The sequence below is a fragment of the Gorilla gorilla genome, chromosome 21, assembly GCF_029281585.2.
Source record: "Gorilla gorilla gorilla isolate KB3781 chromosome 21, NHGRI_mGorGor1-v2.1_pri, whole genome shotgun sequence".
Lineage (NCBI taxonomy): Eukaryota > Metazoa > Chordata > Mammalia > Primates > Hominidae > Gorilla > Gorilla gorilla.
Window position 1 is genome coordinate 23,893,575 of NC_073245.2, and position 25,290 is coordinate 23,918,864.

General features: G+C 41.2%; 1 protein-coding gene across 15 annotated transcripts in view; it reads right to left on the minus strand.

The window, feature by feature from the left end:
• The window catches only part of SEL1L2 (SEL1L2 adaptor subunit of SYVN1 ubiquitin ligase), a 149,889-nt gene that overhangs the window by 82,986 nt on the left and 41,613 nt on the right, over positions 1 to 25,290 (minus strand). Inside the window, exon 1 of one of the 15 annotated variants that reach the window (XM_055373547.1) lies at positions 25,005 to 25,126. The exons of the other annotated variants lie outside the window; for them this stretch is intronic. The gene's annotated coding sequence lies outside the window, so the exon portion shown is untranslated. Of the gene's footprint in view, positions 1 to 25,004; positions 25,127 to 25,290 lie in introns of those variants that run through there. 15 annotated transcript variants of the gene reach the window in all.

Genomic DNA, 25,290 nt, shown 5'->3' on the forward strand with positions numbered 1-25,290 from the left:
GTGACTCTCAAAAAATAAAATAAAATAAAAAATAAAAATAAAAACAGCTTTAATGAGATATAATTCATGTATTATAAATTATATATTAACCCATTTAAAGTGTACAATTCAATGGTTTTTTAGAATATTCACAGACATGTGCAACCATTACCACAGTCAATTTTAGAACATTTTTATCACCTTAAGAAAAAACCACAAATCCTTTAGCTATCACCTTCCCTGTACTCCCATCCTCCCTACCCCAGCCCTAAGCAACCACTAATCTATGTTTTACCTCTATAGATTTCTCTATTGTGGACATTCATATGAATAGAATCATATAGTATGTGATTTTTGTGTGTGACTGGCTTCTTTCACTTAGATTTGTTTTCAGGGTTAATCCATGTTGTAGCATATATCAGCACTTCAATTCTTTCTATGGCCAAATAAAATAATATGCTCCATGCTGTCATTCAGGGACCCAAGCAGATATTAAATAGATACTGTGCCAGCTTCAACATGTGGATTCCAAGGTCTCCTAGAGCATCAGTATCTAGCAGACAGAAAGAGAAAGAGCGTGGAAGACTATGTGGAGAAAAGGTTTCTGTTTTGTTTTGCTTTGTGTCATTTGGTTTGCATTGCTTTCTTGGTTTGCTTTGCTTTCTTTAATAGGCCAGACCTGGAAGAGGCACATAGTGCTTTCAGCTACTTTCTTTTTTTAAATTTTAAATTTTAACTGAAATTTATTAGATGTTTAGTAAGTACATAACAGCTCAGTAAACCTAAGGTTTTTTTTTTTTTAATTTCCACAGGTTTTGGGAGAACAGGTAGGATTTTGTTACATGAGCAAGTTCTTTCATGGTGATTTGTGAGATTTTGGTGCACCCATCACCTGAGCAGTATACACAGAACCCGATTTGTAGCCTTTTATTCCTCATCCTCTTCCCACCCTTTCCCCCCAATTCCCCAAAGTCCATTGTATCATTCTTATGGCTTTGCGTCCTCATAGCTTAGCTCCCACTTATGAGTGAGAACATCCAATGTTTGCTTTTCAATTTCTGAATTACTTCACTTAATATTATCCAGTCCCATCCAAGTTGCTTTGAATGCCATTAACTCATTCCTTTTTATGACTGAGTAGTATTCCATATATATATATATATATATATATGTATATGTCACAGTTTCTTTATCTGCTTGTAGATTGATGGGCATTTGGGCTGATTCTGTATTTTTGCAATTGTGAATTCTGCTGCTATAAGCCTGTGTGCAAGTTATCTTTTTTGTATAATGACTTCTTTTCCTCTGAGTAGATACCCAGTAGTGGGGTTGCTGAATCAAATGGTAGTTCTACTTTTAGTTCTTTAAGGAATCTTCACACTGTTTTCCACACTGGTTGTTTTAGTTTACATTCACATAGCAGTGTAGAAGTGTTCCCTTTTCACCACATCCATGCCAACATCTGTTTTTTTTGATTTTTTGATTATGGCCATTCTTGTAGGAGGAAGCTGGTATCACACTGTGGTTTTGATTTGCATTTCCCGCTTTCAGCCACCTTCTATTAGCCCCACCTAATTGCAAGGGGGCTGAGAAACATAATCTATTTAGGTATCTGGAAGAAGAGAACATGGATTTTGATAAGCATCCTGCACTCTCTAGTATAGTGGAATTATCATATGTTATTGCCATTTAACTTTAACTTTTCAGTTCAACAATAACTAGCATCTAAGTTGAGGAGGCAGTACAAGTTTGGCAAATGCCTGTGATTGTCTGATGTTTCTACTGGCTTCTTTACAGAGGTCAGTGTTTCTTGACTTTGGGTTTCTCTCTCATCCTGAACAACAGCAGAACACAGTCAGCAAGACCAAGTATTAGGGAGCCTTGGAAGACAGAGAGGCTTTCTCTGACTCTCCAAGGCATCCAGAGATTAAATAATTTAATAACAAGCATTTTTGGAGCATTGCTCTCAGAGCCAGGGATACAGCCAAACCAACCAACCAACCAAACAAAGTCTCTGCCCTCTTGCAGCTGATTTTCTGCCAGGGAAGATAACAGTCAACTGATAAAAGGAGGTGTTTTTAAAAAGGGAAAGGGGAGGGAAGTGATAAAAGTTAGTGTTATTTGATACAGGGTGGAGAAGTTCTATGATTACATTTGAGTAGACCCCTGTGGGAATGGAGGAAGTTAGCCACGCAAATAAACCTCAGGAAGGGAGTTCTGACAGAGGGAATGGCAAACGTAAAGGCGCTGAAGCAGGAACACACAGGTGTGCAAGGAAGACAGGGTAACTGGAGCAGAGTGAGTGGGGTGGGGAGAGGGGGAAATAATGAGGCAGAGAGGCAGTGCTGGGGCCAGGTTCAGGATTGGAAGTTGTGTTCTGTGTGAATGGGAGCCCTATGGAGGGTTCTGAGCAGAGGAGTGATATTAACTGACTTAAATTTCAGAAGTATCATTCTGGCTCATGTGTGGAGAATATGATATCGTAGAGATGGAGTGGGGAAAAGAGGTCAACTGAAATAAGCCACTTGAGAATTGATGGTGACAGTGAAGAAAGAAGATGGTAGACGGGGAAATGGTGATAGTGGTTGTGGTTTGTTTCTGGAGATATTCCGGAAACATTGCTGACAAGATTTTCTGTTGAAGGGCTTATCATGTGAATTTTAGTTTTTAAACAGCAAATACAATAAAAGCATGTTTGTAAAACTCTCCTGGGCCCATCTATAGACTAGCTATAGCTCTTCATCGGAGAAAGAAGCTGTGTTTTGATAGTCTCTTACATCTTCACTTGCCCTTCTGCCTCTTCACTTCCCTGTATCTTGAAGCTCTGAAATAGCCTTTGCCAAAATTATGACAGCAAGAAAATTATGACATTGAAAGAGATCTGACCTAACCAACTCCATCTTACCTTTAACCTCCAAACTACCTTTGGTCATTCCTGGGTGTGAGCTAAGCTAACTTTGGGAGAAATGATAATAGCCCTTCCCAAAAACTAAATCACCTTTGTAAAACTAATGAAAGCCCACCAGGTTAGGAGGATGACAGGGGCCCAAATTCTGCTAAGATGTAGGCATAGTTCAATGATAACCAGCCACAATTCTAGAGGTCACAAGATTTACAACTTCCCCAATGACTCCTGTAAATAACGTCACTATTTTAGAACATAAGATTGGCCTTTTGAGATGTCTTTTGAGGCCCACCTGTACCAGTGACTCCTCTGTGGTCCCCATCCAGAATTGGATTCAGTGCATAAAGACAGTTTTCCACACCCAGATGATTACATCCCCAACCAATCAGCAGCACCCATTCCCTACCCTCCTGCGCACCAAACTATCCTTGAAAATCCCTAGCCTTGGAATTTTCAGGGAGGTTGATTTGAGTGATAATAAAACTCCAGTTTCCCGTTTAGTTAGCTCTATGTATATTAAGCCCTTTTTCTGTTGCAATTCCCCTGTCTTGATACATCTATCAGGGCAGAAGACAAGATGAACCCATTGGGTGGTTACAGATTTACACTGGATAAGTGTTTCTCAAGCATCCCTTTGAACATATTATTGCCCAACTCAAATCTTCAGTTCTCAGGAACAACAGGATAAAATCAAACCACTTTGCACAAAATCTAAGATTCCTCACAGTCTGACCTAAAAATGTCACAGTGAGCTTGTTTCTTACTACTACCACACCTACACAAACGCTGGTGACAGCCAAACTCTTCTACTCGCTGTTCCACAGATAGAATAGATTCTTTCCTATTTCCTTGTTTTTACTTAAATAGTTTTTATTGTCTCTTCTTTCCTGTTATCTCCAATGTTACTCCTGCTTCAAGGCCAAACTAAGAATCTTTTTCCCCAAGACTCGTCAGTATCACTGATGGCCCTCCCTCTGAACTTGTAGTTTCTTTTCTTCTTGGTTAGCAGTAATAAGACAGCCAAATGCCTAGGCAGGTGAAAAAGGGGTCCTCGGAGAATCTCCAACCCGCCCAAGTGTTTACATCAGATGCTTTTGTGCAGATGAGCGACTGGAGCCCGACATGCGCACTGGGGGAAGTGGGTGGAGCCAGGAGGAATTCGTGCCTTACAAAGCCTAGGAGCCTGCTCTCTTCAGCTGGTGTGGTGACCCAGGAAACAATCTAGGAGGTGGTGGGGGCTGGCTAGCAGGAACTCCATCTCGCTTTGCTGAGTTTATTTTTTCCTTTTGGCCCAATAAAACCCTGCTCTACTCACCCTTCAATGTGTCCATGTGCCTAAATTTTCCTGGTCGTGTGACAAGAACCTGGGTTTTAGCTGAACTAAGGAGCAAAATTCTGCAACAGTAGCTCACTGCTCTGCATTCTCTAAAGCTGACCTCCTAGTACATCACATATTACATGTTTTATCTACTCAATTATTTATAGACACTCTGTAAACCTTTGGGTATATTTCTCATGTAAAATAGGCTGCCTTGAATCAAGGGAAGTTTAATGAATATGTGAGTTTCTTTATTTTGGGGAAACCTCTTGTTTCCTTAAAGGAAGGAACGTGTTTCACAGGAGAAACTAAAAAGCACAGAAGCCTTTGAGGAAAGAAAGTTTGAATTTATCTTGCTACACATTTGATTGTAATTTATTTGTGGCTAATGTCTGCTTTTTATTCCTAGAGACACTTCCAAAGTAGGACCCAGTCCTATGGTACTGTGCTTGAAGGCAAAAACAAACCCACAAACAAAAACAGTGCTGGGAGGCAGAAAACCGTTTTTTCTTTTTTCTTTTCTTTTTTTTTTTTTTTTTTTTTTGAGAGGGAGTTTTGCTCTGTTGCCCAGGCTGGATTGCAGTGGTGCGATTTCAGCTCACTGCAACCTCCACCTCCTGGGTTCAAGCGATTCTCTTGCCTCAGCTTCCTGAGTAGCTGGGATTACAGGTGCGCACCACCACACCTGGCTAATTTTTGTATTTTTAGTAGAGATGGGGTTTCACCATGTTGGTCAGGCTCGTCTCGAACCCCTGACCTTGTGATCTGCCCACCTCGGCCTCCCAAAGTGCTGGGATTACAGGCGTGAGCCACTGCGCCCAGTCCAGAAAATCTTTTTGATAGCTTCTAGTTTAAGAGTCTGTCAGTCTGCTAAGGCTAGACTTTGACTTAAGAGTTTTTACATTGTTTTGTTTGGATGAAAATTAGTTTTATTCTCAAAACAACACACAATTTAACTTTTTAAACACAAGAAACTTTGAGTACATGTTAACATATAAACAGATATCTTATTCACAATCATCCATTCCAATTGCCAAACCCCAAAATAAATGTTATAGATTATAACAATTTAATTGACATTCCTCACATCGTATTTTCTGTTTACCATTTATTAGCTGTGTCTAACTGTGAGCAAATTAATTAACCTCTCTGTGACTTAGTTTACCCCTCTATAAAATAGGGGTAATAAATTGCCTATCTCATTGGGATGTTTTGAGGATCAAACGAGTTAATACATGTGAAGAGCCTTGGACACTGCAAGCAGTCAATAAATATTAACTGTTATTACTATATTAACCATATATGTTTTCTGTTTAAATACATTTTTCTGTTTTTCTGTTTCAGATTCTAACCTACTAGAATCTGGGACCTCTGGCTATTTAATTTGCTCTGTTTGTCAGTAAATGCAGGTGTTCTGAGTCTTGGAAATCAGTAAACATCATTTGTTTTATTGAAATATAGTGGGTTTTTTCTTTTTGGTTTGTTTGCTTGTTTTAGTTTTTTTTTTTTTTTCTGAGATGGAGTCTCGCCCTGTCGCCCGGGCTGGAGTGCAATGGCGCAATCTCAGCTTACTGCAACCTCCACCTCCTGGGTTCAAGTGATTCTCCTGCCTCAGCCTCCTGAGTAGCTGGGACTACAGGTGTGTGCTACCATGCCCGGCTAATTTTTTGTATCTTTAGTAGAGATGGGGTTTCACCATGTTGGCTGGGCTGGTCTTGAACCCCTGACCTTGTGATCCACTCACCTTGGCCTCCCAAAACGCTGGGATTACAGGCGTGAGCCACCACGCCTGGCCAAAATATAGTGTTTTTTAATCTCTTAAGCTGAATATCTTAAAAATGTTTTACTAGTAGAAAATACTTATATGTCATACATTTTCTGAACTAATTTCTTTCAAAGACACTGAACAGCAATTTTAGCATATCCTAGGCCCCTGTGGCTGCCTAGGCTGTATTTGATGCTAAATATTTCAGCCTCCGAATCCCATACTTATTCTTTAATAGAATTTCAATAGCAGCAACATGACTGATGCTAATGGGACTATTTTAATAGCCTCCACAGATAGTTTTTTGAGCGGCAACAGGTCTAAAATAGTCATGGAATGAAACACCCTTATTCTTTTTTTTTTTTTTTTTTTTTTTGAGACAGAGTTTTGTTCTTGTTGCCCAGGCTGGAGAGCAATGGCATGGTCTCAGCTCACTGCAACCTCCACCTCCCAAGTTCAAGCAATTCTCACGCCTCAGCCTCCCAAGTAGCTGGGATTACAGGCACACACCACCATGCCCAGCTAATTTTTGTGTTTTTAGTAGAGACGGGGTTTCGCCATGTTGGCCAGGCTGGTCCCAAACTCCTGGCCTCAGGTGATTCACCTGCCTCGGCCTCCCAAAGTGCTGGGATTACAGGCGTGAGCCACCGCGCCTGGCCAAAACCCCTATTCTTTAAAAGTCATACAAAAAGCACTGATTCACTCATTCAATACATTTATGCTAGGCATTCACTAGGAATTGAAGATATAGTGACACATAAGACAGAAGCATTTTCTGATCATATGGAGCTTCCATTTGTCTGTAAGAAATACAACAACCAGTAAACAAATAAATGAACAAGTTAGTATCAGATATCCATACATGCTATGAAGAGAATAAAGCAAGAAAATGTAAAAAGTCAAATATGGGGTGAAGAGGGGTTGGTGCATAATTTTGATTGGGTGTCCAAGAACAGCCTTACAGAAGAGGTGACTTTGGAGCCAATAATTTAATGACAAAAAAGCAGTTCTGCAAAGATATGAAGGCAGAGCATTCCGGGCAGAAAGGACAGCAAGTACGAATGCCCTAAAGTGGGAACAAACTTGTATGTTCCAGGAATGGAAATAACTCCCAAGTGGCTGAAGGAGTGTGAGCCAAGGAAAAAATCATCAAAGAGAAAGACACAGAGAGAAGTAGGGGGTGATATCATACAGGGACACGGTAAGGAGGTGGCATTTTACTGAAGGACAAGAGGAAGATATTGCGATCCTAGGTGACAAGCTCTGATTGATGTTTTAGAACAAAAGACTATTCTGGCTGACATGTGAGGAAGAGATTATACAGCATCATGAGTGGGAGCAGGGGCCGGGCGTGGTGGCTCATGCCTGTAATCCCAGCACTTTGGGAGGCCAAAGTGGGCGAATCACCTGAGGTTAGGAGTTCAAGACCAGCCTGGCCAACATAGCAAAACCCTGGTGGCAGGCACCTGTAATCCCAGCTACTTGGGAGGCTGAGGCAGGAGAATCGCTTGAACCCGTGAGGCAGAGGTTGCACTGAGCCAAGATCTCACCACTGCACTCCAGCCTGGGTGACAGAGCGAGACTCCATCTCAAAAAGAAAAAGAGTGGGAGCAGGAAGAACAGTTTGGAAACTATTGCAGTCAACTGGGCGAAGGATGATGTGACTCAGCTGAGTGCAGAAGCAATGGAGATAAATTCTATGGGCAGACTTAGGGTATGTTTTAGAAGTTTAACAGTACTGACTCCGTGTTAGAGAAAAGCTAGCTTGCTTGCTTGAATATAATTATTGTTTTGCTTGAGTGTGGAGATTATTCACTAAAACAGCCTTGAGAAAACAGGACCTTCAACAGAAATAAAAGACACAGACCAACAACTCTGGGAATGAGCTGACCGGCCTCACAAGAACTGGTTGATGGCCCCTGCAGAAGGTCACCGGCATTGACCTAGAAAGCAATGAGTAACTGCCTGCCTGAGACTGTGCACATTTCACAAGAATGTTTTGATATCACTTCCCCTCATTACTCTTAAAAATCCCTGATCTAGAGGGACAATTTGTAACGGTGGTCTTTGAATGCTAATTCACTGCCTTCCCCGGGTTTCTGGCTTCTTGAATAAAGCTAACTTTCCTTTCATCAAAGCTCTTTTCTTGAGTTTTTGTCTTTCAGGTGATGAGTGGCACAGTTACAGAAGTGGTGCAAATAAAAATGGAGATGGACTGAATACAGGGGTAAGAGAAAGGACAAAGTCAAAGATAACTTCTTGTTTTGGAGCGAGACCAGCTGAGTGATAGGAGATGCCATTTACAGGGATGAAGAAGACTGGGGACAGATGAGATTTTTGGAGGGAATCAAAGTCTTCCCCCAACCCCCTAACAAGCAGACCTGTATATGTGGTAATACCTTCAAATCGGGTGCCTATATATGAAACATTAAATGTATTTGTCTAAGAGTAAAGAGCGAGTCATGTTTGATATGGAATGGGAAGTGAGCATCATCCCTCACAAATGATAGATAGGTGGGAAATAAAAGAACTGGAAGGTGAGAATTCTTTGCCTGCCAGTCACTTACTTTTCCTAGGGCTCAACAATCAAAGACATTTCTTGTTTTCCTTAACAATCTATGTCCCTTTTTTCTTTCCTGGTTCATATCCCCCAAAATAGTCATTGTTCCTTGGCACTGTGTAATACATTAAATTCTGCTGATAAAGCTCTTGGGAAAAAGAGGAAATGAAAAGTAAGAGCTTATAGAAGGCATCAGTGAGGACAATAACAGTAGCAAACCAAGACTAGCTGGTCACCTTCTCACCAGTGGTCTTTGTCTAGGTAAATGAATGAGATGCTATCGAGATATAATGTGGCAGAGAACACAGGCTGCTGTCATTGGTTTTACAAAAGGGAGAAATGAATTTCTACTTTTCCCACTATGTATAGATGCAGATTCCATATACTATGTTTAAACCACTATATTTCTAAAGAGTATGAACACTAGTGCCCCAGACACTAGTGAAGAAAGTCAAGAGCAAGTGAAAAACAAAGAAAATGAGTTTTTCTATAAGAAAACTAGGTTTTCCTAGGTCATTGGTTCTTAAAGTATGGTCCCTGAAATCTGTTAGACGTGCAAATTATCTGCTCCACCTGAGGTCTACAGAACCAGAAACTCTGGGAGTGAAGTCCAGCAATCTGTGATTTAACAAGTCCTCCAGGTGATTATGATGCATGCTAAAGTTTAAGAACCCCTGCCCTAGGTAATAGTGGAAGAAGGTTATTAGTACATGAGAGTGAAATTGAAGTCCAACATTAAATAATACAAAAATTTAACATCAGTCATAATACAGTGAAGATATGTGTACATATAGCAAAGACTCACATAGAAGCAGATGTTTTAATTATGGTTTCTCATCAGAAATTGAAAATATGTCAGATTATTAGCTTTCTAGGTCTTAAATAAATGCATGTATGTTTGAAAAAAATGGGGGCTGGCAATTTTAAACTTTAAAATTAACTGTTTTAGTAGTTTTTCCTCCCTTAAAATAAGAGTTTATGAGATGTTTACATTGAAGCAAAGCTGTTTTTGTTAATGGACTTGATGTCTTTTATTTTTTTCCTAGGCTTTTCAATTAAGAATATAAAACAATCTCAGGATACATTTTCCTAACACATCTAAGATTTTTTAAAACAAAGCAAATATGTTAGATGTAATAACCACCCCTAAGTGAAAAGAATAATTATCCCTTGTAGAGAAGAAGTAACTCATTCAGTTACTTCAGCAAATTATCAGTAAAAATATTTCTTCCTCTTGGCAAAGCCATTGCTTATTATTTTATTGTGTATTTGCATATCCACCTTCTAATATCACCAAATAAGAATAGTAGACAGCTTCCTAAGGGTAAATTGTGAAATACAGGGAAATGGTAAAGTAGCAAATAAAAAGGAAAAAAGTGGCATGAGTGATATTAATAATACAGTGCTAAAATAAGATTTATATTAACTGCTAATGCTTTCTGAAATTCAGAGAACATTAACAACTGATACTTACTGGAGTCTGTATTTATATTCTGTATTTACATGCAAGGAGCAGAAAATTATAGTTAAACATATAGCCATGTCAACTTTTCATGGTACGGGGAATACATGGATTATCAAAAGAGCTGAGGGTTTTTTTTTTTTTCATTACTTTCAGCACTTCTTTTCTCTTAATTTTACTAGAGCTACTGATAGTTCCTGTTCATTCCTTGATACAAGGATTGCTAAATGACATTCATTCATTCACAAATATTTAGCAAGCACTTATTAAATTGTAGTGACTAATCAAGAGATATCTGTATCTCTGAGAACTATACAAAAAAGTAAAGAGTTCAGTTTCCTTTGGGGGAGTCAAATGGGGAGTTAAGTAATGAGCAAGTTTGTAGACACATGATTACATGCAACAAGAAAGCAGATGAAGACCCAGTAGTCTGGGAGAGGAGTTAGAAAATGAGGGATGTGCTATTTTAGATTGGTGATTTAAAAAATTCACCAATTTTTATGGACTTAGAATGGGGGTGTGCATGCTGATTGGTCCGTGGGTGGGCTTGGAAAAAGCACCACTCAATTGGTTAAAAGGCATCGTCCTGAAGGAACCAATTGAGAGAGAGAGAGTAAGATGCGGGTAGAACTTCTCATTCCAGGTGTGGACTCCATCCAGAATTGGCAGCTCGGTTTTCAGGCTTTAAACTCTCTTTGGCTTGAAGGTCGGGTCTCACCGGGGACCTGTCTCTGTCTGCCTAGGAATTTGTCTGTCTTCTGTTACTATCAGTACAAAGGCCCTGAGGTAGACAGACTTGGGTACTCCAGAGATAGCATGGAGGCCAACGTGACTGGAATAGGGTAAGTAATGGGGAGTATGGTCAGAGCTCAGAGAAAGAGCAAATGCCAATCATGTAAAGCCCCATGGGACTTGATGAAGAGTTTAGATTTTGTCTTAAGTGTAATGGAATACATACCGTGAGGTGAATAGGCTGCAATAGAGCAAAAATGCAGGATATCAGAGAGTTGGCTACCACAGAGTCCAGATGGGTGAGCTGGTGGAGTAGTTAAAAGGGATTGGATTCTGGATATTTGAAAGACCAAGATAACTGGGATATTGTGTATGAGAGAAAGAAGCAGAGGGTGAGCTTAAGATTTTTGTTCAAAGCATCTGGTGGATGAAGCAGCCATTTACTGGCCTAGGAGACGTCAGGAAAGGAACAAGTTTGGAGTTCAGAAAAATCAAGAGTTCAGTAGTCAACATGTCAAGTCTCAGATCCATTTTACACATCCCAGTAGACATGTGCCTGAAGTAGTTTGTGTCTGGGGTTGAGGCAGTGCAGGTTATAGCTGCTGGTAGGTTGATAGAGTTGTTGATGGGTGGATATAGAATTGCTCTTCAAACTGTTTCCTTTTTTCAGTGTGAAAAATACAAAGCGTTTTGCTAAATGCATTATGACGGTGATTTCTGAAATTGGAGAACAAACAAAACCCAGGAAGGTCATCAGCTAAGATGTGTTGGAATTTTGGGAAGAAGGAAGAAGATATGAAACAGTGATCTTAGAGATGTGGAATAATAAATTTGACTAGGGAGATGTTCAGGTTTGCTGGGAAACACTGAAGGCCTCCTTAGTCTGTGGTCATGAAATTAAAATGAGACTGGTTGCCTGCTTCTCTTTATTCCCAGCCATGTTCAGCCACCCAGAAGGAGGAATTGAGTAGATGGAGAACTACATTTCATCAGGGTTAAGGTTTTACCAATAAATGAAATGGAGTGCAAGGGGAATAACTAAATGGAAGATCTATATGAGGAAGTGATTTCACAGCACCCTGCAATGTTAGCTGCAATTCCCAAATCCAAAAAAGATCTGAACACTGAAAGCTTTTTCATTAGTTTGGTGCTCAAAATCAGTTGGTGTGAAAACTTGACTGACCTTATGTTAGGTTAATTCTGTTCTTCATTCCATTTAGTGTGATAGTCTTACGTTTTTCTGCATAACTATTAAGGAAAACAATGTATTTCCTGAATCTCTACTTGGGGTATTCTATAATATGTGAGGGGTGTGTCTATGTTTCTCTCTCCCTTTCTCTCTCTCTTTTACATTTGACATTATTTTACATTATTACACACTATGTACATTTTAATATATACATATATATATTTTTACATTTCTAAAAGTTTTTTAAGACTTTGAATTCTGCCTCACACTCTTCCAAAAAATTGCAGAGGAGGGAACACTTTCAAACTTATTCTATGAGGTCAGCATTACCCCAGTACCAAAGCTAGACAAGGACACTACCAGGAAAGAAAACTATAGACTAATATCTCTGATAAATACTGATGCAAAAATCTTCAAAATATTAGCAAACTGAATTCAGCAGCATATTAAAAAATTATTTACCATGACCAAGTGGGATTTTTTTCTGATATGCAGGGATGGTTCAACACATGGAAATTATGTAATATGTCACATTAACAAAATGAAAGATGAGAAAAGCACATGATTATCTCAATGTAGAAAAAGAATTTGACAAAATTTGACATGCTTTTGTGATAAAAAGCATTCAACAAACAAAGAATAGAAGGAAATTACCTCAACATAATAAATAAAGACCATATATGAAGGGTTACATACTCCATGGTTAATATCATACTCAATGGTTAAAGTTAATATCATACTCAACAGTTAAAGACCAAAAGCTTTTCCTTTGAGATAGGAACAAAGCAAGGATACCCACTGTTACTGCTTTCATTCAACATGGTACTGAAAGTCCTAGCCACAGCAATCAGGAAATAAATTTATCTAGGGAAAAGTTATAAAAAAAAAAGTTATCCAAATTGGAAAAGAAGAAGTAAAATTATCTGTTCACAGAAGATATAATCTCATATGTAGAAATCCCTGGAGATTCTACACAAAAAAACTGCTACATATAAACAAAGTTTAAACAAAAGTTGCAGAATACAAAATCAATACAAAATAGTTGTGTTTCTATATACTACAAATGAAGAAGCCAATAAGGAAATTGAGAAAACAATTCCATTTAAAATAGCATAAAAAAGAATAAAGTACTTATAAAGAAACTTAGTCAAGAAGACAAAAGACTTGTATTAAAAAAACTATAAAACTTGCTGAAAGAAATTAAAGAAGACACTAACAAATGGAAATGATGATGGTGGTGGCCCACCTGGAGCAGCCACTGCAGAAATGCCAGCTGCAGCAAGGGAAGCATGCTCAGGGCTGTGTGCTCTGCAGAGCCAGTGGAAGCTGGGAACAGGAGGGAGCCATGACCCATTCCGAGTTGGCCAGGTGGGAGCCCCACCTTCCTGGGCACAGCTGTAGCCGCCCAGCTGCGGCTGCAGACCCAGGCATCCCTGTGCTCTCGGGGCAAGAAACTCTCCCATCCCCCAGGCTTGGAAGTGCCTGCTCCCACTGCCTGGCTTCTCCCAGCACCTGGTACCTGCTGTGATTTTGGAGCAAAACTGAGGTGGAACCTGGGCACTGTTGCAACCCAGCTGGTGTGTGTGCACTTAGGGTGGTGCTGACTTGCCAGCCCCCTGCTGCCTCAGCCCCCTCTGGACTTTGGGCACTGATGAGCATGGGAGGGAGGCTGAGGGGGTACTGAGGATGGCTCAATGCAGGCCTGCAGGTGCCACTCCACATGAACAGCCTGGGGACCATGGATGACATGTAGATGGCAGCAGGAGGCAGACAGGCTCCTGGGTGGAAAGGGGCAGGTCCCCATTGAAACCCCACCTTCAAGCCAGGAAGGACTTGAAGCCTGGGGGCCAGGATCCATTCCGGGTGGAGTCTGCAGCTGGGAGTGAGAACTTACGGTGCTTTTTTTTAGGCTGACCCATGGCCACCCATGGACCAATCAGCATGCACTTCCTCTCTTCTGAGCCCATAAAAACCCCCGGACTCAGCTAGACTCTGGCAGACATCAAGAAGACCTGCCTGTAGGTAGGAGCTACCCACTCCATATCTCCTCTCCACTGAGGGCTACAGAGATGATGGGATGACCTGCCTGCAGATGGGAGCTACCCACTCTGGATCTCATCTCCAGTAAGAGCTGTGTTCATCAGGACCACCTGCCTGCGGAAAGGAGCTACCCACTTTGGGTCTCCTGAAAGCTGTACTGTTGCTCAATGAAGCACCTCTTCACCTTGCTCACCCTCCAATTGTCTGCGTATCTCATTCTTCCTGGATGCAGGACAAGAACTTGGCACCTGCTGAATGGTGGGACTGAAAGAGCTGTAACACAAAAAGGGCTAAAACATGCCCCCCACACTGCAGGCAATGAGAAGAAGAGAAGTGCTGCAGCCCTTTTAGGACCCCAGACCTAGGGACTCCCTGAGCCAGGGCTGTGACACCCTCTTTGGAGCACTGTGGTTTCTGGCATTTCCAAGCTTCTGGGCACCACTGTATTCCCTTCATCCAGACGCAGGTGCCCATAGCAAAAGCCACTCTGCAGTGCATCTGATCCAGCCACAGGTTTGCATGAAGCTGTTGCCTATGCCAGTGCCTGTAGCCGCCCACTCTGCCACAGCAGCTGGTGTGCCTGGCTGTGCACAGTGACTGGACCCCGTGCTCGCTTATGCACCCCTCACCACTCCATGCTTGGCTCGCCCTTGGCAGTTGTGGGGTCCAGGCTGGTAGCATGAGCCAAGTGCAGCCTGCCAGGCCAAGTGGCCGGAATGAGCACAGCAGGTCTGAGCAAAACTTGGGCAAAGGTGCCACCAGCCACAGAGGCTTCCGGCTGGAAAAGTGACACTCCAAGGATCCTGTGACAGAAAGACACCTTGTGTTCATAGATTGGAAGTCTTAATATTGCTAAGATGTCAATACTATCCAATGCAATCTACAGATTTAATGCAATCCCTATAAAAATCCCAACGGCTTTTTTTTTCAGAAATAGAGATATTTTTTCTAAAATTCAAATGAAATCTCAAGGGACTCTGAATATCCAAAACAATCTTGAAAAAGAAGAATAAAGTTGGAGGTCTCAAATTTCTCAATATCAACACCTATTACAAAATTACAATAGTCAAAAGAGTGTGGCACAAAGACAGACATATAGACCAATGGAATAGAATAGAAAGCCCAGAAATAAAGCTTCTCATATATGATCAAATGATATTAAAGAATGCCAAGACCATTCAGTGGAGAAAGACAGTCTTTTTAACAAAATGTGCTGGGAAAACTGGATAGCCATGTGCAAAAGGATGAAATTGGACCTTATCTTATTTCATATGCAAAAGTTAACTCAAAATGTATCAAAGACCTAAATACAAGACACAAAACTATAAAATACTTAGAAGAAAACATAGGAGAAAATTTTCATGACATTGGATTTGGTAATGATTTCTTGGCTATTGTTACTGAAACATCAGGGGTTTGGTCTAGGCCCTACTGCATACCACACAGAAAGCCAATGCACAGAAAACCAGTGATTGAGACAACTAGTATTGCCAAGGAAGAAGGCTTTAATGAGGATCAGTCTCAAATCCGTCTCCCTGACCAACTGAAACCGAGGGTTTATATAGCAGAGAAGAAATGAACAGAACTCAGATAAAACAAATATAAGTTTCAAGCTTTAAGACCAGAAGGGTCAATTTCTATGTTTATCCAAAAAACTATCTATGGAACTATTGGGTCAGTTTTAGTATAACACCAAAAGCCCAGGCAACAAAAACAAAAATTGATAAATTAGATACATCAAAATTTAAAACTCCTGTGTATGAAACAATACTATCCACAGAGTGAAAAGACAACCCACAGACTGGGAGAAAATATTTGCAAATTAGATAAGAAGTTAATATCCAGAATATATTTTAAAACTTCTACAACTCGCCAAATAATAAACTCAATTAAAAAATGAGCAAATGAATTGAATAGACATTTTTCCAAAGAAGATATGCAAATGGACATCAAGCCCATGGAAATATGCTCTGCATCACCAATCATTAGGAAAACAAAAATGAAAACCTCAATGAGCTACCACCTTACACCCTATTCGAATGGCTACTATAAAAACAAAACAACAGGCCGGGCGCGGTGGCTCACGCCTGTAATCCCAGCACTTTGGGAGGCGGAGGCAGGCGGATCACGAGGTCAGGAGATCAAGACCATCCTGGCTAACACTGTGAAACCCCGTCTGTACTAAAAATACAAAAAATTAGCTGGGTGTGGTGGCAGGTGCCTGTAGTCCCAGCTACCGGGAGGCTGAGTCAGGAGAATGGCATGAACCCAGGAGGCGGAGCTTGCAGTGAGCCAAGATCGTGCCACTGCCCTCCAGCCTGGGCAACAGAGTGAGACTCTGTCTCAAAACAAAAAACAAAAAACAAACGACAACAACAACAAAAAACCAAACAAAAAAAAAAAAAACAAGTGCTGGAGACATTAGAACACTTGTGGACTACTGGTGGGCATGTAAAATGGTGCAGCCACTGTGGAAAACAAATGATGATCAGACAACAAATTAAAAATGGAATTACTTTATAATCCAGTATTTCCACTTTTGAGTATGTGCCCAAAAGAATTGAAACAGGGTACTGAAGAGGCATTTGTATGCCCATGTTAATAGCAGCATTATTTGCAATAGCCAAAATGTGTAAGCAATCAGCATTCATTAATGAATGAATGAATGAACTATGATTACATATTTCAGCTTTAAAAAGGAAGGAAATTCTGACACATGTATAGATTTTGAGGAGATTATGCCAAGTGAAATAAGTCAACTATTAAAAGAAAAATACTGTATGAACACTTAGATGAGGTACCTAAGGTAGTCAAATTCAGGGAGACAGAAAGTAGAATGTTGATTGCCAGGGGCTGGGGTGAGAGGGGAATGGAGAGGTTTTTGTTTTTTTTAATGGATATAGAGTTTCGGTTTTACAAGATGGAGAGTCCTGGAGATTAGTAGCACAACAGTGTGAATGTAATTAGCACTACTGAGCTGTACATTTAAAAATTGTTAAAATGCTGAATTTTATGTTATGTATATTTGACCACAATTTTTTAAAGCCTAATTTCTGAAACAGCTTTGTTCCCACAGGCTTTGGAAAAGATCCTGTGGTCCTGTGGTGATGAGGTATCAACTTTCAGCCAAGTAATAAGGGAAATGAGCATGTGAGGGGAACAATGAGCAGTAAAAAGGGCAAATCGATTTCAGGTCCTGGTGGGATTGAAGCATTTATGGAACAACCTGGAAAGATATCAGTGGCCATCAGAGACTTGGATACCTGAAATTTTCATCTGGAACAGGCACAGTTTAGATTATGACCATGGGAGTGTTAAGGAGGATGGGACTATTGGAAGCAAGAAGATGTAAGTAATGAAACTGAGCTGCTACGATTCATGAATACTGAAATCTCCAATGCAGACAGGAGCTCTCTGCTCCTGGGAGAGAAAGACCACGAGCTACGTTTCTATCTTCATCTCTTACTACTTTCCCAATGAGAATGTGGCAATAGGGAGGGAGAAGGATACCTACCACCCTATCCTGAACCAATATAAGTGGACTGTGTTAGAAAATGCTTGAAAGGGTTACAGGGGAAGAAGTCGTCAGGAGACAACTAGGTTTCAGTTAAGATGAAGGGAAAGGAAACATTTGGAGAAGGACGACCCTGAAGTTAGGTGATTAGAAAGAAAATACTGATTAGAGGCCGGGCGCGGTGGCTCACACCTGTAATCTCAGCACTCTGGGAGGCCGAGGCGTGCAGATCAGAAGGTCAGGAGATCGAGACCATCCTGGCTAACACGGTGAAACCCCATCTCTACTAAAAATACAAAAAAATTAGCCGAGTGTGGTGGCGGGCGCCTATAGTCCCAGCTACTCGGGAGGCTGAAGCAGGAGAATGGCGTGAATCTGGGAGGCAGAGCTTGCAGTGAGCCGAGATAGCGCCACTGCACTCCAGCCTGGGCGACAGAGCGAGACTCCGTCTCAAAAAAAAAAAAAAAAAAAAAAAAGAAAGAAAGAAAGAAAATACTGATTAGAGAGAAAATACAGTGTATTTGCTCACTCCTGTAATCCCAGCACTTTGGGAGGCCGAGGCAGATGGATCACGAGGTCAGGAGACTGAAACACAGTGAAACCCCGTCTCTACTAAAAATACAAAAAATTAGCTGGGCATGGTGTCACGCGCCTACAGTCCCAGCCTGGGGAGGCTGAGGCAGGAGAATCTCTTGAATCCGGGAGGTGGAGGTTGCAGTGAGCCGAGATCGTGCCACTGCACTCCAGCCTGGGTGACAGAGTGAGACTCTGTCTCAAAAAAAAAAGAAAAAAAGAAAGAAAAAAAACATCTCAGGGATGGAGAATCCATACATTTTATAGCCAAGTCTTGAATATATGGTAGTAGGTGTATTTAATTACACCTGTAAACCTTTACTATATCTACCACATGCAAAGCATCACACTAAAAAAGATGAAAACATACTGTCTTGCCTGTCAGAAGCTCACAATCAAGTTTAAGTAATATCAAACAGAGGTTTCACAAAGCAAAAAAACCACATTTAGAACCTTTCGGAAATTCCAAATTCCAGTAACTGTGTAGGGTACATTGTAAGCATTGTGTTGCATGAATGAATATATTGATAATTTGTAATACTAAGATCCTTAAATCAGAATGGGCTTTTTTATTCTAATATGCAAAATGGAGGATAATAATTAACCATTTAAATAACCAATTAACATCCTTCACAAAGATGTTAGGAGGAATAAATGGTATATATGAAGGGATTTTATAAAGTTTGTTATATAACTGTAAGGATATGATATTGAATATAAATTCTGAATATAATAACATAAGGTTTCTAAATTTTATACTAAATGCCCAATAAGACAATGTAAGTGAAATCTTGAGGCTATCTTTACTACCAGATTCCTTTCTCAGGAAACAGCCCCTCAGGCTGCTCAGATAGTATCAAAGAATTAAAACTTACCAGAACTGAAATATCCTATTTATTAGTCAAATTAATTATCTATTGGACAAAGATGTTAATCTCAAAACAAAAAGATTGTGTCTGTTAAACTGAAGAAGAGATGGAACTGAACACTCTGGTGAAACTGCTGAGTGCTGAGAGCCAGGTGACTTTTTCCTTCTTTTCAGAGCTTTCACTGATGCTCATGGTGGTGATGGCTGTCATGAGACAAACCCATAAAGGGGTCTCCGGAGAAACTCCAACCAACCTGCACACTGGGAGAATGGGGTGGAGCCTCGGGAAGTTCATGCTGGTTTGCAGCGGGGAGGAGCCTGGCCTCTCCTGTTCGGGGATTAGTAACCTGGGATTCAATCTGTGAGCCCACTGGCAGGAAGCACACTCTCTCACTTTGCTGAGAGTCCCTGTTTCCCCCCTTTTTTTTCTCTTTTCACCCAATAAACCCTACCCTTCTCACCCTTCAAAGTGTCTGTGAGCCTAATTTTTCATGGTTATTATAAGGAGCCCATTTTTAGTTGAATTAAGCAGAAAGTCCTATAACAGCTTTGGTGCCCAACATGGGGTTCAAGGAAGGGTGAGTGAAATGGCAACTCAAAACCTCTCGCTGTTGCTTCTGAGCCTTCTGGTCCTATGGCATTCCTCTTCTTATTTTCAGGACAGTAATAGCACCTGTCTTTTCTTTTACAATACTGGATATAGGCCACACCCATCCCAATGGCCACAGGCACACTGGGAGGATGGTTAGATGGGGCAGCTCCCTGCTCGCCCTTTTCTACTAGCTGAGGTGCATGGACGTATCTGCTGCATGTGTGCGTGGTGTCCAGTGGCCAAGGGGCCCCATGCAGCTGGCTGGCCTTCCCTACCATGCACCTATGTAGTCTCCACTCCCCAACCAGGAAGTCCAACTTTGTCCCACGGCAATGCTTCTCTCTGGTGGAGGAACTATTTGCATAAAAATAAGAAGCTCTTCCCCACTGGCATCCTTTTTCTTCTCTATCCTATCAGCAGTTAACTTTTAATTACTTTTTTTTTTCCTTTTGGAAAACATTTTACTGTTTTCCCAACTATCACTGTTTATATTTTCTGTAGAGTTTTAATTGTGACAGAGGATTTGTGAGGCTAGTTTTAAGCTGTAGCCCATCCGGTGTACTTTGCATGTCTTTCCACAGCAAACTTTGCAGCAGGCCTCCATCTTGTTTTATATCCTGGGGGTATGGCCTGTAACCCCACGGCAAAGCTTTGTTTAGCAATCCTGCCTTAGGGAATGAGTCCTTTCTGGTTTGACATCTGCATGTTTTCCTAGCCCTGTCTCTTACAGGGCTTCACCTGGTGGCTGAGTTTTCTTCTGCCTGTCTTTGTAGCTCTGTATGTGTTGTGTATGTGATGTCTGTAAAAAGACCTCTAGTTAATTTGGCCTAAAGGAAGACAAGCACTTGTATCAAATATTTTTTAAAGAGAAGATAAAAGCTCTGGTAACTTTCAGTTCATGTGACTTTAATCTTTGAGAAATAAAAACTGCCTTACAGATTATTGGTAAAAAGCAAACGTCATCAAAATATAAATATTTTGGACTAAATGATGCAGGTCACATGCAAGGCTTGTTAAATGTTTTACGGTTATAAACTGCCTTTTGGGTTTTGAGAACTATTTGACTTGTCTGCTCCACAACTGGTAAGGCCTGGGGACATATGGAACTAACCATGCCCTTAATGCTAGAAGGAATCAAACCTTGGTTGCACCTAGCACGCAATTAAAACAACTTACCAGGTTTTATGTTAAAGTTAAAAATTGCTAAAAGTTACCACTATGACATGTAATTGAAACTACTGGAAATAGATTTACATGTGAGGTGTGTAAGAAAAATAAATTTTTTTTTTTTTTTTTGAGACGGAGTCTCGCTCTGTCACCCATCCTGGAGTGCAGTGATACGATCTTGGCTCACTGCAAACTCTGCCTCTGGTTCATGCCATTCTCCTGCCTCAGCCTCCCGAGTAGCTGGGACTACAGGCACCCACCATGCCCGGCTAATTTTTTGTATTTTTAATAGAGACGGGGTTTCACCATGTTAGCCAGGATCGTCTCGATCTCCTGACCTCGTGATTCTTCCGCCTCGGCCTCTCAAATGCTCGGATTACAGGTGTGAGCCACTGCTCCCAGCCTGGTTTTTTTGTTTTTTTTTTTTAAGACATAGTTTCACTGTGTCACTCAGGCTGGAGTGCAGTGGCACAATCTCAGCTCACTGCAACCTCTGCCTCCCAGGTTCAAGTGATTCTCATGCCTCAGCCTCACAAGTAGCTGGGATTACAGGTGCATGCCATCACACCTGGCTAATTTTCGTATTTTTGGTAGAGATGGGGTTTTGCCACATTGGCCAGCCTGGTCTCGAACTCCTGACCTCAAGTGATCTGCCCACCTCTACCTCCAAAAGTGCTGGGATTACAGGTGTGGCTCACACCTGTACCCACCCTAAAATGTGTCTTGAATAAAAGGCTATAAAAAGGCATGAAAATGTAAATTCTTGCCTAGGGTTAAAGAATTGTTTCAAATTAGATAGGACAAAGCTGAAGGTTCAAACAAATGGTGGAAGGATTGTGGAAATTCATCTTGCGGAAGAAGTTCTAGGTGTGAACATATTGACTAGGTTCAAGGGGGGTATTGTGTGGTTTTTCTCTGGGCTGAGCATTGGAATGAAAGCACAACAGGACACTCTTGGGGCACTGATATGCTCTTTGGCAAAATTTGTAAAGGGTTATAAAAGTTTTTTGCTTCTTTAAAATTTCTGACTCATTATTTTGGCAAAATAAATAACTTATGTCAACCTGGAATTCTATTTCATAACATCAAGTGTTTTAAACTGCTAACATATTTAACAGGCTTCCCAAAATCAAACTTCAGTTTCAAAATTGTCTTTCCTGACACCTAGCTTTTGGATACTTCAGAGGGCCCCTGGAGTGCCCAGAAAAGAGAGGTAAACAGGATGATTTGACTTGTTTAGTGACATGGGATTGCCAAACTGATGTTCAATCTTCTTTAGATTATGTGTTCATGAATAATGCTAATACATGTTCCAAAATTGTATGGGATTGCTAAAATTTTAATGTCTGAGTATATGCTATCAATGATAATTAAGGTTGTTATGCTAAGTTATTGTAAACCATGGAGATAACCAAACTTCTTTGTCAATTGTGTTTCTAACTGTAACTACCCTAGACATTTTGTTATTCACAGACAATTGTCTTGTCTTAATCCTTTTCAAAATATGATTTATAATAAGCTATATAATTTTGGCAGGAACTCTCAAATACAGGCTTCTAATAACTTTGGATATTTTAACATTGGAATAAAGAAAAATGTACAGGACTCATGAAGAGCTGAATGTTCATGAATATGATGTGAATCAAGAACTAAATGGGCTAAACTCAGAAAGCTGAAGCAATCTTTTTGACTTTTGCTTGGAATATTGCCAGTCCTTTTGTTTTTCAGAGTCAAGGAAACTTATTTTGCACTATTTATGGCCCTTAATAATTGAGTAAGGTATACTCCTGTGAACAAAATTTGGAGCATGTTTGGTCTCTCTGCCAGGTTCCTCTAGAATTCGGAAATTATCTGTGAGTATTTTTAACTTATGGCAATATAGTTATTTGCATCAGAGCAATGAGAATCCATTTTTCTTTTGTGGCAGGACGCAATTGCAGAAACTGGTTGTTTCACCAAGGCTTTGACTGAAAGGATATGATTCCCTTTAAGGAGCCAAGCTCGATTTGCAGAGCTGATAAAAGCCCCCTGGAGAAAAAAACTGATCTCATACCCTCATTTATGCAGTCCCTGTATAGGGTTCCTGACCTGTGGTCAGTAAAGAATGTCACTTTCTAACAGGCCCAGGAGTCCCAAGTTTATCTTGGGACCTTAAGAGGATAGGATCACACAACTCACAGGTATTTGAGGGTGGTTGGGCTCAGGATGGTTGGGCTTAGAGTTAAAAGGTCTTATCCGAGATTCCTTGTGGAACAGAGTTCCATCAAATCCAGTCTAAAAGGCCTATATAGAAATAGTTATTCTTGCTGCACTTTATGCAAATAATCAGGCCAAGGATAAGACTAAAATAGGCTGGGTGCGGTGGCTCATGCCTGTAATCCCAGCACTTTGGGAGGTCAAGGCGGGCGGATCATGAGGTCAGGAGATCGAGACCATCCTGGCTAACACGGTGAACCATCTCTACTAAAAATAGAAAAAATTAGCCAGGTGTGGTGGCGGGCGCCTGTAGTCCCAGCTACTAGGGAGGCTGAGGCAGGAGAATGGCGTGAACCCAGGAGGCGGAGCTTGCAGTGAGCTGAGATCGCGCCACTGCACTCCAGCCTGGGTAACAGAGCAAGACTGTGTCTCAAAAAAAAAAAAAAAAAAAAAAAAAAAGACTAAAATCTAGCCTACGTAGAAATAGTTATTCTTGCTGTACTTTATGCAAATAATCTGTTTTGCAAAAAACTCAGTCCTATCATGATTGTTTTTTAACAAAAATGAGGACTGGAGAGAGAAATTATATTTCAAAACTCATCATACATTTATCATTAAATTCTAAACTCATTAGTTGTTTTTAAGTTTTTGTTTATATTTTTAGACTACCCCTGCTTGTTCCTGTGAACCAACCAATCAATCAACCAACCAAGCAATCTCCAGCTGCAGCTCAGAAAGAACAAAAGGGATGGGTAATGTAAAAATCTGGATCAATATTCTAGTTCTGAGCAATTATCCTGCAAATCCTGCCAGGTGATGGAAATAAACAGGATGCTCATCACGCAGAGGTTTCCTTTCTGGGAAAGGAAGACCAAGGGAGCTAACCAAAGCCAAGCACCATGCACCCAAATCTTAGCAAGCATAACTATAGCCACCAGTTATTTGGGCATGTCACAAGACATGCTTTTCTCTCCCTTGTTGGAGGAGGATTCAATTCCACACCTTCGCCTCAGCATTTGGCTTCTGATAAGGAGTCCATGTAGCCCTACCAAGACACATTTTTTCCCAAACTCAATTCCAAGCTTCAGGTCAAAGCCCTAGGAAAGAAAACTGGATCTAAGGAATCCAGAGGCAGACAACAACAGAGGTTAAAAGACAGTGCAGGTAAGCAGGGCTAATTCCTGCCAATAAAGCCAAGCTTCCCATTTCATGGATAAGGGTCATGCTAGTATCCATGGCATAAATGAGGTCTAGGGAACTCCAAGGCTACTGATAGTAGGGGGGATAGAGACATAGGTGAGAGCAGCTAATTCCTATTATCTAGGTCCTCTCTGCTTCATGGGTGCAAGCTACTTTGGCACCTATGGATGGCACCTGCTAAGGTCACTGGGACTTGATGATTCAAGGACAGAAGAGGGAAAGAGGACACTCTTCCTTCTCTCCTTCACATACCCCAGGTATTGCTAGGAAGAGAAGGGAACCAGGGATGCCTGCTCCCATCTTTCTAGATGGGTAGCCATTCATCTTCAGTCTATACCCCTTTTGAATGCATCCTGAACCCCTGGGACTCCTTTTTTAAAAAAGCCTCCTTGGCTGGGCACGGTGCCTGACACCTGTAATCCCAGCACTTTGGGAGGCCAAGGCGGGCAGATCATAAGGTCAAGAGATCGAGACCATCCTGGCCAACATAGTGAAACCCCATCTCTACTAAACATATAAAAATTAGCTGGGTGTGGTGGCGTGTGCCTGTAGTCCCAACTACTCGGGAGGCTGAGGCGGGAGAATCGCTTAAACCTGGGAGGCTTGCAGTGAAAGCCTTCTTTTTTCCTCCTCTTTCCTCTCTTCACTGATAGGTAATTGTGTCTCTGTACTCAGGACACTCCTGTCAGATGCATCCTCCAAACTGGGAAAAGTTAATTTCCCAAACCTTAGACTGGTTGGCTTAGGATTGGGCTCAGGGGAAGGGAACCCAGAAGCTTGACATGCTGGCAAAAGGGTAAAAGTTTTTTTTACAGTCGGGCTTTTGGCCTCCCTCTCCCTGTGCAGACTGGTAAAAGGCCTTGGGATTTTTGACGTGTCCTTACCCATCCTTTTTTTCTCGTTTTGATACGTGTTTTCTAATAACCTGGTTTGTCTCTTCTCACCTTCAGGCTATCAAACTCCAAATGGTCATGCAACTGGAGCTTTGGAGGATGGCCCTTTCTGCGGGGTACCCTCAGCTAGCTAGACCTCTGAGGGAGCTCCAACTGCCATTCCCCCAGAACAGCGCCCCCTGTCAGCAGGAAGCAGTTAAGATCGGTCTTCGTCCTTATCCTTATCCTTATTTTAACAGCAGTTAGATGTACTTCTGCAGAGGGGGGAATGAGACAGCCAGGTGTAAAAGGGTCCCTGGAGAAACTCCAACTGGGCTGCATACTGGGTGAATGAGGT